This window comes from Lycium barbarum, chromosome 1 (assembly GCF_019175385.1).
Source record: "Lycium barbarum isolate Lr01 chromosome 1, ASM1917538v2, whole genome shotgun sequence".
NCBI classification, from domain to species: domain Eukaryota; kingdom Viridiplantae; phylum Streptophyta; class Magnoliopsida; order Solanales; family Solanaceae; genus Lycium; species Lycium barbarum.
Genome location: NC_083337.1, coordinates 151920382 through 151936094, shown reverse-complemented (window position 1 = coordinate 151936094; position 15713 = coordinate 151920382).

Below are 15713 nucleotides of genomic sequence, written 5' to 3'. Positions count from 1 at the left end.
TCCCATCACTCGAATCCCCAGTTCCTGAGCATTTTCCTCCCCAAAACAATGCACCTACTAACAACAACTTGCCTCCGATCACCCCCGCAAATCCACCAAATCCAACATCCGTCTATACTCCCCCACAAAGTCAACCAACCACTTACACTAGCTATACTCCTCCACAAAATCAACCACCCACCTACACTACCTATGCTACTCATAATCCACCACCCGTCAACCCACCAAGTCAATCGCTAGTTCATACTTCCTATGTTCCTTTACCCACCAACACTAATCCACTACCCACGACCACTCCTCTAAACCCACCAAATCAACCACCTATAAACACCAATTATAACACACCACCTCTTGTCCAAAACACCCCCATCGTCCAGACTTATCCAACCCAGCATATGCACGGGGCACACTTTGTCACCCCAAATGCACAATATGTTCCTCCGGTATATGCCGCAGAAACACAAACCTTTACCAACCCAGTAACGGTCAGGTTCCAACCCGAGGTAGATCAATACGAAGAAATGGAAAGGGATGCAAAGGCAGGGGCAGATAACATACTGCTAAAAGAAATCCACAGTCTCAAAGAAGCAATGAGGAACCTTCAAGTCGCTAGAGGAACTAAGAGTGTAGAATATGAGGATCTCTGTGTCCAACCTGACGTCGATTTACCCGTAGGCTACAAACCGCCGAAATTTGATACATTCAATGGAACAGGCGACCCTCATACACACTTAAGGGCTTATTGTGACAAACTGGTTGGAGTGGGAAGAGACCAGAATATAAGGATGAAGCTCTTCATAAGAAGCTTATCTGGCGAAGCACTTACTTGGTATACACAACAGGATGTCCGTAAATGGCGTGGTTGGAGTGACATGGCGCAAGACTTTATGGACAGGTTCAGTTTTAACACCGATATCACACCTGATAGAGTTTACATGACTAAGTTAACCAGGAAGTCAACTGAGACGTTCCGCGAATATGCGTTACGTTGGAGGTCAGAAGCGGCCAGGGTTCAACCTCCGATGAATGATAGGGAAATGACTGCTACCTTCATTGAATGCCAGGCTGGCATATTTTACGAGAAAATGATAGGTATGATGGGACAAAAATTCACAGAAGTTGTTCGAATGGGAGAAGCACTGGAAGAAGGAATCAAATCGGGGAAAATTCAGGATCTTATTGCTTTACAAGCAATGAACAAAGCTATACAATCTGGTTCTATCAACGGGATTAAAAAGAAGAAGGAAGATGTCGCTGCAGTCATGAACGCTCAAGGACATGAGCCGAGCCAAGCCATTCCATACTTTAACCACCCACAACAAACTTTCCACCCTTACCACTACCCTGAACCCTACCAAGCTCCACTACCTCCTTACCCGTTTACAACACCCAAGCAAACTACTACCAACCCCGAGCACCTCCGCATCAAAACCCACGCCCGTATCAACCCAACCAAGCTCCAACTTACCAAAATCGACCACATACTATACCTAGAGCCCGTCCAAACCCTGACACCAAAAACACCCGTAATTACACTCAGATCGCTGAACCCTTGGCTCAATTGTTCGAAAGAATGAAAGCAGCAGGCATAATACAACCGATTGAAGGAAAAATTCCCGAGCCTATCCCAAAATGGTTTGATGGTTCCAAAAGCTGCGCATACCACTCTGGAGTTGTTGGGCACGCCACTGAAGATTGCTATGGGCTTAAAAACAAAATCGAAGCCCTGATTAAGGAAGGAGTAATTCAGCTCGCTGAAGCTAAGCCCAATGTGGTCAACAATCCTTTGCCTGCTCACGGAAATACCAAGATTTAGAGGAGTCCAGTGCGGAAAGAGTCAGATCAACAACTTTGTCGCTCTCGTGGGAACAATCCAATACAACTACTCGCAACACCAAGGCACTGACAATATGGGGCGCCGAACCAGGAAAGACTCTGAAGAATTGGACTTGTACTCCGTCCTCGATCCGTCGGGAGCCTTGGTAGCATGAACATGTAGTGAACTTGTTTTCTTTTATTGATGCTTGAACCGTACTCAAAATTTTGTTTGTTTTGCTTCACCTTGTGGAAGCTTGAATTGCAAAACTATGAATGCATTTCTGATTTTTCTTAATCATCTACTTTCTACTTTATTTATCAAAACTGTCAACTCTACGATTGTGACATGAAATGTACGAATAGACAACACACATTCCGAGAGAGTAACAAAGAAACTAGGGGGACAAGACAAGATTCCACTCACAAGAATTGAAATAGCCGATAGGTGATAACATAAGCCTAAAAGCTAGCAAGTCAAGAAGAAATCAAAGTACGACATTAGGTTAGACAACCTAGTTTGCAACCTTTCCTTTAGTTGCGAACTACGCTTGACCTGATTCCTCGGTGGATACGTAGGCAGCCCACATAGGGACTCGGTCATACTAGGTTAGAATTTTTCCCATTGGCATGCTTACGAACTACGTTCCGACCTGATTCCCATGGGGGATACGTAGGCAGCCCACATAGGGTTCGGTTGCATTTAGAACAAAAGTCCAAAATATCTTATGCATACGACTACGTTCTGACCTGATTCTCATGGTGAGATACGTAGGCAGCCCACATAGGGTTCGGTTGCGCTATAACAGAAAATTATAAAAAAAAATCCTTACACAAAGACTATCAACATACAGACCCGTCACCCCTAGATAAAATCCAACAAACCCTTTACCCTAGATATAACAGAACTACGCTGATCTGATTCCCATGGCGGGATACGTAGGCAATCCAGATCGGGTTCGGTCCCTTATTAGAAAATTTTAAACCATTCTTGTATACCTTACGAACTACGTTCTGACCTGATTCCCTTGGAGGGATACGTAGGCAACCTATATAAGGTTCGGTCACACCACAACATAAGTTTAGCATACCCTTTCTGAACCCAAAACTGGGGCATATTTTGAAAAATATAGACGAAAGAACGGTTGGACATCGACAATATTGAGGCCACCAGACATGAAGTTATTATAGACCAATTACTTTAGAAGTGTCTCAATCCGAAGTTGGCAGAATATTTTACAACTTACATATATGTACATTTACATATATATATCTTTCCTTACATATATACGTTTACATATACATATTTCACAACTTATATACGTATAGTTATATTTCCTTATACATATACTTACATACCTACCTTTCAAATGAAATACTTTCTTTCAATTATTTCACCACTGTTCATCGACCGAGGCTTGAACGGAGATCACAAGATCCAAACAAACAAGACAAATGGAGCGCCAACAACGTCAAGCTTCGAGTCAACACGAATCAACTTCCCCCTCCCAAACTAAGAATTTTTGTTTGAGTGCAGGAACCTAAAATCGCGAGATCAAAAGTCAAGTCTATCAATCAAGGCCAAAAAGCATCATTTGGCTCATTATGGCCTCCCTCAAAAGCCAAACAACTTTATTTCTAACTTTATCTTTAATTTTATTTTTATCACAATAACTTTATGACTTTATTAATAAATATACCTATTTTGCAGGTTGTCGAGATTGAAGACGAATTAAATCAAGATTACGTGTCATTAGTTTGGCCTGTCACGATACCGTCAACATCATCAGCCAAACGGCTATGCTATCACTTTACTCCATACTTTGTCAATTATTTATTATTTACTTTACCTACTTTAACCACTTTACCCTGAACTTTACAGGAATCAACATTAATCTCCGCAGACAACCGGAGGCATCATTTGGCTATTCAGCCTCTTCCGCATTAGCTAAACGGCTACACCATCACTTTACTTTACCAATTACTTTATCATTTACTTTACCGACTTTAACGACTTTATCCTGAACTTTGCAGGGATTATCATTAAGTCTCCGAAGACAACCGGGGGAATCATTCGGCTATACAGCCTCATATGCATAAGCCAGACGGCTACACTCTTACTTTACCCCTACTTTATCCATTACTTCATCATTTACTTTACCAACTTTAACGACTTTATCCTGAACTTTGCAGGGATTAGCATCAAGTCTCCGAAGACAACCGGGGGCATCATTCGGCTATACAGCCTCACATGCATAAGCCAGACGGCTACACTATGACTTTACCCTCTATTTTATCATTTATTCTACCAACTTTAACAACTTTACCCTGAACTTTACAGGAATTATCATTGAGTCCCCGAAGACAACCGGAGACACAACATCAAGTCCCCGAAGACAACCGGAGACATAGCATCAAGTCCCCGAAGACAACCGGTGGCGTCATTCGGCTATACAGCCTCATATGCATAAGCCAGACGGCTACACTATGACTTTACTCTCTACTTTATCATTCACTTTACCAACTTTAACGACTTTACCCTGAACTTTACAGGAATTATCATTGGAGCCTCCGAAGACAACCGGAGACATCATCCACTTTACAACTTTATCCTGGACTTTACGGGAATCATCATCAAATCTCTGAAGACAACCAGAGACATCGCATGGCCACACGGCCTCATACGCATAAGCCAGACGGCTACACTTTGACTTTACTCTCTACTTTATCATTCACTTTACCAACTTTAACGACTTTACCCTGAACTTTACAGGAATTATCATTGGAGCCTCCGAAGACAACCGGAGACATCATCCACTTTACAACTTTATCCTGGACTTTACGGGAATCATCATCAAATCTCTGAAGACAACCAGAGACATCGCATGGCCACACGGCCTCATACGCATAAGCCAGACGGCTACACTTTGACTTTACTCTCTACTTTATCATTTACTTTACCAACTTTAACAATTTTACCCTGAACTTTACAGGAATTATCATTGAGCCTCCGAAGACAACCGGAGACATCGTTTGGCTATACAACCTCATCAGCATATCATTGAGTCCCGACAACCATCGGAGACATCGCATGGCTACACGGCCTCACCTGCATGAAGCCAAACGGCTATACACTTATTTTACTCCTTACTTCATTCCTTTATTTCATCATCTACTTTACCACTTTAATGAATTTACCTTAAAATTCGCAGATATCAGTTATCATCGAGTCCCTGAAGACAGCCGGGGAGACCTTATCACTATCATCTTCAAATGCAACTAGAGATATTATCACATCCTCAGCATACGCATAACGCATTCATTCAAGTCTCTGAAGACAACCAGAGAGAACATTGGCCACACGGCTTCATTTTTCATTCCCCCAATCATATTTACTATCATTTACATTCTTTATAGTTTTACATTTTTTAACTTTATTACTAATTTTGACATGAATTTCAGTTTTGGCAGAAAATACAACCTGCAGGGACACAACACAACGTGGAACTTTATCTTACGCAGTGAACTGGGGCAAATTTGCTAAAGAGGAATACCAAACTCACAAGAAAAGGTCACGAATCTACTCTCGAACTCAATTCCGCCTATGTCCACAAACACGTGATACGTGGGGTAAAATTCTCTTTCACATCCTCCGCTAAAACTCTACTAAATCTACTCTTTTCACAATCTCATATTCCTTTCTATACCCCCAGTGTCTCCATAACTCAACACTGGGGCATCTTCGAAGAATTTATATCGTGCCTAGTAGAGTCCTACTTAAAGGTGTTTGCGCGCCACATTTATAATTAGGAGGCTATAAGCATGTGTTCCATTCTTGAACGTTCTCGTCACCTGTCCACAACCCCTACAAGATTATGAATCCACAAAAACTTTCGAGCTACACATGGCCTGATTCTCGTGCAGCCCGAGATATGTAGGCAACTCGAAACTGAGATTCGGCCATAATTTTCCATAATTCCTTCCGTCCTCATAATATTTTCCACCAATTTTCCTAAACCGTACTTTCTTACAAATCCATATTCGTTGGTCCAAACAAAATTGGCTATTACGTCAACTTCTTCGCCCGAAGATTCTTACATCACCTCCGGTTGAAGAGGGGCATCTGTTGACACCCAATTTTGTCCCTCCTTTATTTAATTTTATTCACTCGGACGTCTAAATTTATTGACGAACTAGATACTTTATTTTCACTGCGATTTATATTCGCTACCTTTATTTTAACATTACAAGTATTAATTTATCTCAAATTTTAAATGTTCATCGTCATTTCACTTTCGGGTTTGGAATCGTTAAATTAATTACAAGACAACACTTTGTAAATCCTTACTTTCTATATACTAATTACTATTTATCTTCACATAATAAATATTGTACTAGTTACTAAATTATTAGCCCGGAAATAATTAAAATAGCGGAGGAAGGACCAATATTTTTCAGCAAATTAGTGGCTTAAAATACAAATACAATATTATTTCCTACCCAAACAAACAACCCACATTTCTATACCCAACCCACATTTTTCAACCCATATTTACATTTATGGGCCAGCCCAAACGGACCAGCCCAATTCTATTTTCACCCGACCCGGGTCCGGCCCAATTCCTTTCTCCTAACCCTACTTCTTTCCCTTCTTCTCTTTCTCTCTTCTTTCTCTCTCCGCCTCCCCTCTTCTCTTTCTCTCTTTTTTCTTTTTCCCTCATCGTCGCCGCTCCCCTTTTCCCTCGTCTCTCTCGCACCCCGCTCCTCTCCACTTACCTCTGTCCCCGCGCCTCTGTCACCCACTCATCTCTGTCCCCCCACGCTCTCTTCCTCCTTTTCTAAAACCCTGATCACAACCCTATAAAGAAGGGGGAATTGAGAGGAAAAAGGGAACGGCAACAAAGGAGGAGAACAACGAGGAGGAAGAAAGAAGAAAGGAAATCAACGAAAAAGAAACAGAAAGAGAGGGGGGGACTCTTTTTTTTATCTGGGTTTGATTCATAAAAAAGGGGATAATTTACTATCCTCAACATTTCTACTTTACCTATTCTAAATCTGGGATTTTGTTTGTTTTTTTTGAATGGTTTATTTTTTTTAAGAACAAGAAATCCGAACATCAGAAGAGGATTTAGAACCCAAGAAACAAAACATCAATTTTGATCAATAATATAGCCACATATTACTCTATTTTTACTTTCTAATCTGAAGCCTTAATTACTTTAATCGTTTTCGAGTTCGAGTAGATTCGACGACCTCGACATCTCAGTTCATTGCGCACAAAACAGGTGAACCTCGATACATTTATCACTTCTAGTCTTTAATTTCTGCTTTTAGTTAAATTTTAGCTGATTCTGCTATTTAGTAGTTATGTAGTTTTCTGTGTCGTTGTATTGCTTTGATGTTTGGGTGCTGTTAGGATAGATATTAATTGCTAAATGAATTTGAAAGTTATACTGAAATTCGGATGCTCAGACTGAATTTTCAGGACTTAGAACTTATTTAAAGTCGGATATACATAGGATATACAGTTCGGTTAACAAGTAAGAAGAAGATATACATTCAATATACATATGATATACACACTAAGGTATGTATATCCTAGGAATATTGTGTATGTGGTTAGAACATATCGACGCTGAATCATCTCTATAATTGTCTATCAATCTGTAGATTTAAGTTTTCTGTCTTGGTTAATGTTGATATGAAAACAGTAGCAGTGATGTGGTTACTGTTAGTTTCAAGTGGAGTGTGTAATGTAACCGAATCTAGTTTGGCTTAGTTGATTAGTTCGCTGTCAAACATGTTTCAGCTTAGGCTAGGATAGTTATAATTCAACTGCTCTTGAGGGATGATTAATGCATTGCTAGCTTGTCGATCATAGGAGTTTAATACACATGCATTTTGGGCTGTTTGAAGATCACGTATGCCTAAATACTTCCTTAGAAATCTTAAATCTGATTATTGAATGAATGCCTTCAAACATGGCTGCATTATCAGCATATTAACTTTAGCATTGTCATATCTTTCATTTGAGGTGTTGTTCCTAAGTATTCCTCGAATTTGACCATTAGTTCCTTAAAACTATGAGTCTTCTGATATTTACCTGCCTAGGTATCCCTATTTGTCTTATTTTGTGTTGAGATTGGTTATGGCTGTGAAAACTGACCGTTGTTTATTGCATAAATAGGAAATATCATGTATACATTATGATGTATACATGAGAGTATACCTGATATATATATGAGTTGTTTTATCCTAGGAACCAAGGAAGTAGTTGCTTTTTTTTAGTTTGAATGAGAGGTTTGTTGAAGTATTACTTATTTGACAGAACATTAATATATGTCTTCTCAAAGTTCTGTTTTTGGTTAAGCTCTGATCATTACCTCAGCTAGTCTTAAGATTTCATATCGCCAAAAAATAGTTTCAAGTCCAAAAGTTCAACCTGTGTATCTTCAGCATTATATTAGCCTTTGGAACCAGAATTTGATCTAGTTGGTTCAGGATGATCAGGTGACTGTTTTAGGTATCAGCAGTCTAAAACATCCTGCAAAAATGTATATGGATGTCTGGCAGTACTAATATGTTCATATGTGACTCAAATCTGTGAAGTATACCTCTGTGTTTGACTCTATTTCCCTGCTGGAGGAATATGTTTTTTGTGGTTCTTCATTTGACGAATAAGATCTATGCTATATGTGTGTGAGTATTAAACTGAACTGTTTTCAGTTTCTGTACGCAAAAGATAAAACTGGTTCCGGAAAAGACAAAAGAATAAGTATAAATCCAGTGTTGTCTAAGAGAGAATGAAAAGGCGTCTTAACTTGAACTTCGCAAGATCTCCTCTTTCAACTCTCTAAAATCTGTATGAGTTGTATTTGCCTATCCTTCACCATTTTTTTTTAAAATTTGGTTCTGCCCCTCTATGTCCTGCGCTTTCTTCAAGTGTATTTGGGTTGCATGAATTCTGTTTCCATGATATAGATCAAGTTTACTACTACTTGTGTTAAGGATGATAAAACCATATGCATAGTGTCACTTAGATCCTAGGTGATTGGAAAGTTTCCGCATCTAACATTTTAGATTGAAGTATTATTGAATGTATACATCTACGCATACAAGCTTATTTCCATATAGATGATTTCGGGTTCTGTTTTGTTAACTTCTACCTATGGGATGATCCAACTTGGCTTTGGTCTTAAGTGGTGTTTAGAATTTTAGGCAGAATCTGATCCCTATACTTTTGACATGCTACGCCTAGTTAATACTGGATTTCCAGATTTTTATGTTTAGAATTAACAAGTCTTTGGCTTCTGATTACTTCCGGCGTTTCTGGTTTTGTTATGAGACGGTTGAACCAAGTTGTGATATTTAAAACCATGAAACATTTTGCTATTATCCATGAGAGCTCCATACACTTCTTAATACTATCCTTCTTATTTAGGCTCACATTGAGCAACTGTCTTTATGCCTGCTGTTGACATGCATATTTGGAAGTTTAATATTATATGTGCTTTGCCTTATTTAACAATTATGTGCGTTTCTAATCTTTATCATATATAATTTTTTTTACATGTACACATCGGAGAAAAACTGGAGTCCTAATTCGGGACTCATCGTCTCCCGCATTTGGTGTCGGACTAAAAGCCCAACAAAATCCTCTCGTGTCCAACCCCGTCCGCGGCCAAACAAAAAATAACATCTGGGCCAAGGCCCAACAGACAGAGACAGCCTGCAGTAATACATGAATAAAATTTGTTGGGCCGAAGCCCAACAGTAGCGGACAACAGTATTCCTTAATGGGCTGAGCCCATTTACATCATGCTTATTCCTCTATTTTATTTTATTTTTTGTGTGCATTTGATGTGTATCATATGACTAACATTTTTTGTTTGTTAATTTAGATAAACCTTAGTGATGTTGAGGGTTTTAGTTTAGTAATGGGTAATTAAATCCACAAAATTACACTCGTATTTTCTAAACTATTTATAGTATCTATAACATCTATTCAAGTAATTGATTTTCAAATAATATGACTATATATTTTGAGTTAAAAGAATCATCTTTCATTCTTACTATCTCATGAATTTCAAAACGTCGTTAAATAGGAATCCAATTATATTTTATAAACATTTTCAAGATTTATTCAATTATACATATTTTTAGTCGAAATTGGTTAAATAAATAGTGATAAAAAAAAATATATAGAAAGAAACTTATGGACTTTTCATCATATTTAAGAACATAAGTCTAGGCATTTCTACACCACCATATTCATATAACATCATTTTTTTTTTATCTAAAGATCACATTTGATAAATCATCTTTTAAAAGGCTATTAGTCATACGTAAACTATCTTATTTTCTACAAATCTTATTTTTGAATAATATTATTATATTTTTCATTTAAGGCCTTAGCAATATCTTTAAATCTCATTTAACCTTTAGAATCTTCTTTTTACGCAAACTATTATGTTTTCTACAAGTATTATTTTTAACAACACTATTACACTTTCGTTTTAAAACTTTAACCACATTTATAAGTCATATTTCAAAAAAAAATAGCATTAAAAGGTATCCTTTTATACGAATTATTATTTTTCTGTAAGTTCTATTTTAAATATCGTTCTTATATGTCTATTTTATAATTTTAATCATACTTATAAAACTACTTTCTTTTTTTCTATAATACTATATTTACACTTAGCCTAATTAATTATAAGTCCGGTCGGTTAACCATTGTTAATGGGTCTTAAAGGGTGCCTAATACCTTCCCTTTAGACTAATTGAACCCTTATCCAGAATCTTAAGTTTCGCAGACCTTAAACAGAGCTAACTTTAAACATAACTTTAAACTTTAGGTGTCCTAATTCACCATAAATAATTAGGTGGCGACTCCTTAAAAACAACAAACAAAAAGCAGCAATCACCAATACGTCATACTTCTAATATTAACCTCCGGGTTAAAATGGGGTGTGACACCAACGCCTAGTTAATGGAATGTTCGAAGAACAGATAGGGAAAACGATGGAAGTTTATGTTGACGATATGGTTGTTAAGTCCCTGGAAACAGAGGACCATTTAAAGCATTTGCAGGAAACCTTTGGTGTGCTCCGCAGATACAACATGAAGCTCAACCCGGAGAAATGTGCCTTCGGGGTAAGGTCCGGTAAATTTTTGGGTTTCATGGTATCAAACCAGGGAATTGAAATCAAAATGGACAAGATCAAGGCCATCGAGGACATCGAGGTTGTGAACAACATAAAGGGGGTGCAGAAGCTCACCGGAAGGATAGCGGCACTGAGTCGCTTTATATCGGGGTCCTCGGACAAGAGTCACTGTTTCTTCTCTTTGCTCAGGAAGAAGAACGACTTCGTTTGGACACCGGTGTGCCAAGAAGCTCTACGAGAATTGAAGAGGTACTTGTCTAGCCCCCCGTTGCTTCACACACCGAAGGCCGACGAGCCGCTTTTCCTTTACCTAGCTATCTCCAAAGTGGCGGTAAGTGGCGTTTTGGTCCGAGAAGAATCAGGTACGCAATTCCCTATGTGAGTAGAACTTTGGGGGATGCGGAGACCCGTTACCCCCATTTGGAAAAGTTGGCTTTAGCACTGGTAAGCGCTTCCAGAAAGCTCAAACCTTATTTTCAATGCCACCCCATATGTGTAGTAACCACTTACCCTTTGAAAAACATCATGCATAAACCGGAGTTGTCAGGTAGGTTAACAAAATGGGTTGTAGAAATTAGCGGTTACGATATCGAGTATAAACCTCGAACGGCCATCAAATCCCAAATCTTGGCAGACTTTACCCCAGCTATGGTCCCCGAGGTCGAAAAGGAACTTTTGCTGACCTCGGGAAAGACCACGGGCATTTGGACTCTACACACGGACGGGGCCTCGAACCTTAGAGGTTCCGGACTGGGGATTGTCCTTAGGACCCCGATCGGGGATGTCATTCGACAATCCGTTAGAACTGCTAAATTGACTAACAATGAAGCCGAGTATGAGGCTATGTTGCAGGTTTGGAATTGGCTCGAAGCATGGGAGCCGAAATAATCGAGGCAAAGTGCGATTCGCTTTTGGTCGCAAACCAGGTGAACGACGTGTTCGAAGTCAAGGACGAACGGATGCAGAGGTACCTCAAAAAAACCCAAGTGGTGCTTCATCAATTTAAAGAATGGACCTTGCAGCACATACCGAGGGAGCAAAACAGTGAGGCCGATGCATTGGCAAATTTGGGATCCTCGGTCGAGGGGGAGGAAATTGACCCCGGGGCAACGGTGAAGTTATCAAACACGGCCATAGAAAGCGGACACGCCGAAATATACACAATGGGATTAACTTGGGATTGGCGCAATAAGTATGCCGACTACTTGCGTGACGGAAAGCTCCCGAATGACCCGAAGGAATCACGGTAACTACGGACCAAGGCTGCCCATTTTTGCTTAGTGGACGGCCAATTGTATCGACACTCTTTCCTCGGTCTCTTGGCTAAGTGTTTGGGCCTCGGTGAAACGGAATACGTGATGAGAGAGGTACACGAAGGAACCTGTGGCAACCACTCCGGTGCAAAAGCTCTGGTCCGAAAGATTATCAGGGCCGGTTATTACTGGAACCGGATGGACGAGGACTCGAAGAGTTTTGACCGAAAATGTGACGGGTGTCAGAAGCATGCGCCGATGATTCACCAACCCGGGGATCTGCTGCATTCGGTGGTCTCACCATGGCCTTTTATGAAGTGAGGAATGGACATTGTGGGTCCGTTACCCTAGGCACCAGGCAAGGCCCGTTTCATTTTGTTTATGACTGATTATTTTTCTACGTGGGTTGAAGCGCAGGCCTTTGAAAAAATCAGAGAGAAGGAAGTTATCGACTTCATATGGGATCACATCATCTGCCGTTTCGGTATCCCCGCTGAGATAACTTGCGATAATGGTCCTCAGTTCGTAGGTGGTAAGGTCAACGATTTCCTCGAGGGACTGAAGATCAAGAAAATTGTATCGACCCCGTATCACCCGTGTGCAAACTGACAGGCGGAATCTATGAATAAAATCATAGTTCAAAATTTGAGGAAAAAACTTGAAGCATCGAAGCATCATTGGAGAGAAATATTACCGGAGGTACTGTGGGCTTACAGAACCACGGCCAAATCAAGCACGGGGGAGACCCCTTTCTCGTTGATTTACGAGGCCGAAGCCCTTACACCTGTGAAAGTTAGCGAACCAACTCTCCGGTTCAAATATACCACCGAGGAATCAAACGAGGAGGCCATGGCCATAAATCTCAACCTAACAGATGAACTACGCGAAAGCGCGTTAGTCCGTATCACAGCTCAGAAACAAAGAATGGAAAGATACTACAACCGAAGAGCCAATTTTCGACACTTCCAAATCGGAGACTTGGTACTTCGAAAAGTTACCCTGCACACCAAAAATCCTAACGAGGGAAAGTTGGGCCCGAATTAGGAAGGCCCGTACAAGGTAACTGGGATAACGGGCAAAGGGTCATACTAGTTGGAGTCCATGGACGGGCAGCGGTTGCGCAATAATTGGAATGTGGCCCATCTGAAGAGATACTACTGCTAAGGTATGGTCTCCCCGTATTCTCTTATTAACGTTTCTCTTTTTGCAGGAAGTCAAGAGCGGGATAAAATTAGAATCTAGGCCTGAAAACACGTGTTGCACTCTTTTCCTTAGTACGGTTTTGTCCCAAAAAGGGTTTTCCAACAAGGTTTTTAATGAGGCAACAAGTACAACGTGTTACTGAACAAATATGAAGGGCGAGTATCCAGATACCCGATGTCACATCCTCCGATTGGGGACATAATAGTACTCACCCGACTTCGGAGCTCGGATAAGTGCTAGGGGAGTACTATGCCCGCACCGAAGATGACCCCGATCAGAGAAGATGAGGAAACTCAACATTTTGCTACGGCGAATCTAAAGCCCGGCCACCGGCCATAGCCTTCGATGTAAGGACCAAACGATCATAATGAATCGTGTCCCATTTAACAATTGCTACGGCAAAACTAAGGCTCGGCCATCGGCCATAACCTTCGATGTAAGGAAACGATCATAACGAATCGTGTCCCACTTTACATTTGCTACGGCAAAGGAAGAAAGAGTTAAAATTATCATATGTACAAACATTTTGCAAACACAAAGTTATCAAAAGTCGGGATAACAGCTGTTTGTTAAATATACTTTGCCCGGTTGATAACCACCGTATTTCGATACTGCCTCATTCGCATACCCCACGCCGGGAAGCATGGTCGAAATTCGACAAAGGCAACGAGATCACGATGATCCAAGCCAAAATATCATATAAGACCTACGGGCACGATGAATTAACGACTACGAGTCGACTTGTCCTAGAACGGACCAACAATTATAGCAAAAATAATAGCGAACATTCAAACGAAGAAACATGAAAAGGATATTCTTTATATATACAAGGAATGCTTTTTACATCAAAAATCAAAATCCTACAAAGGCAAAAAAACAAAAACAAAAAGAGAAACACAAGCCCTATGCTATCCGGCATGACTAGAGGTGGATGAGTGCTCGGACTCGGTCCGCTCGGAGTTGTATGACTCGGACTGAGAGCACGGTTGGCTTCCTCCTCCATCCTCTTGGCTTCGAGTATCAGGGCCAGAAGATCCGAAAGGCCATGCTCAGCTTGCTCGAGGGTGATCCGCCGAGACTTCCACTTCTCATACTCGGCAACAATAGCAGTATGGGCCTCGGCCGCCTCCACACTTCTCCAGGTTTCTAACAAATCAGCCTCAGCCTTGGCTAGTTTTGCTCCCAGATCAGCCCGGTTCTCCTCAAGGACACTTATCCTACGGGTGGCTGCCTCTAGCTCGGCCTTAAGGTTGTCGTTGGCAATAACCGCCTCCTCGAGCTCGGCTCTTAGGCCTTCACATATCCGAGATCGCTCCTCGGCTTTCTCCTCGAACACCCTCCTGCGCTCGTTGAACAAAGCAGCCTCGGACTCGAGCTGCCGGCTCTTCTTGGCCAAGCCCATTGCATCAGCCTTCACCGAGTCCAGTTCCCCCCGGAGTCGGGAAACCGTGGTCTCGAGCTCATCTAGCCTCGAGGAAAACTGGCTTTATCCCGGCTAAGGCCGATTTTGTCAGCCTCGAGGCTCCGGTTATAATCGGTCATAGCGACCAGTTCACTTGTCAAACGACGATTTTCATCCTTAGCCGCATCGAGCTCGGGACGGAGGTTGGCCAGCACGGCCGCCCTGTTCAACTCTTCCTTCTTCTCCTGAAGAAGATGCTGGTATTTCTCCGTTTCTCGGCCCTGGGCATCCAGTTGGCCTCGAAGATCGTCTATCTCATGTTGGGCACGGATGAAAGCTTCATTAACCAGCACCACGCTCTGCAGGTAAAACAAGTCAGAAGACTTAGGCAAAGAAAGGATAAAATCCCCAGATAAACTGTACAAGGGCGGTTAAGAGTCTTACCCGGTTCCTTCATGCATACCCTCGTTAATAAGGCATTGCCAAGTGACCCCGGTCATTTTGCGCCTGTCCGAGTGGGAGACAAGGGGCCACAAATAGCTAGCTACGCCTACCGGACGTGATAGAAAGCTGCAGTCCTCGGGGATGGTGATTACGGCTGATCTGGTTCTCCTTGGCTCCACGCTCGGGGCCGGGAAGATATTCACTAAGTTATCCCTAGCACCAGATTCAGAGGTTCGGTTGGCCGACCTCGTGGCCCGAGGGATGAGGAGATGACCAAAGCCCGCAGTTTCGCCGGTGGCGGGGGGAGTTCTCGAGAACATATGATCAAAATCATCCACCCGCTGAGCCGGGGTAGATGAACTTGGAGCAGCCTCAATATTTTCGGCAAAGGCCGGGGGATCCGCAGTGGTAGCGGCCTTATGCTCGGAA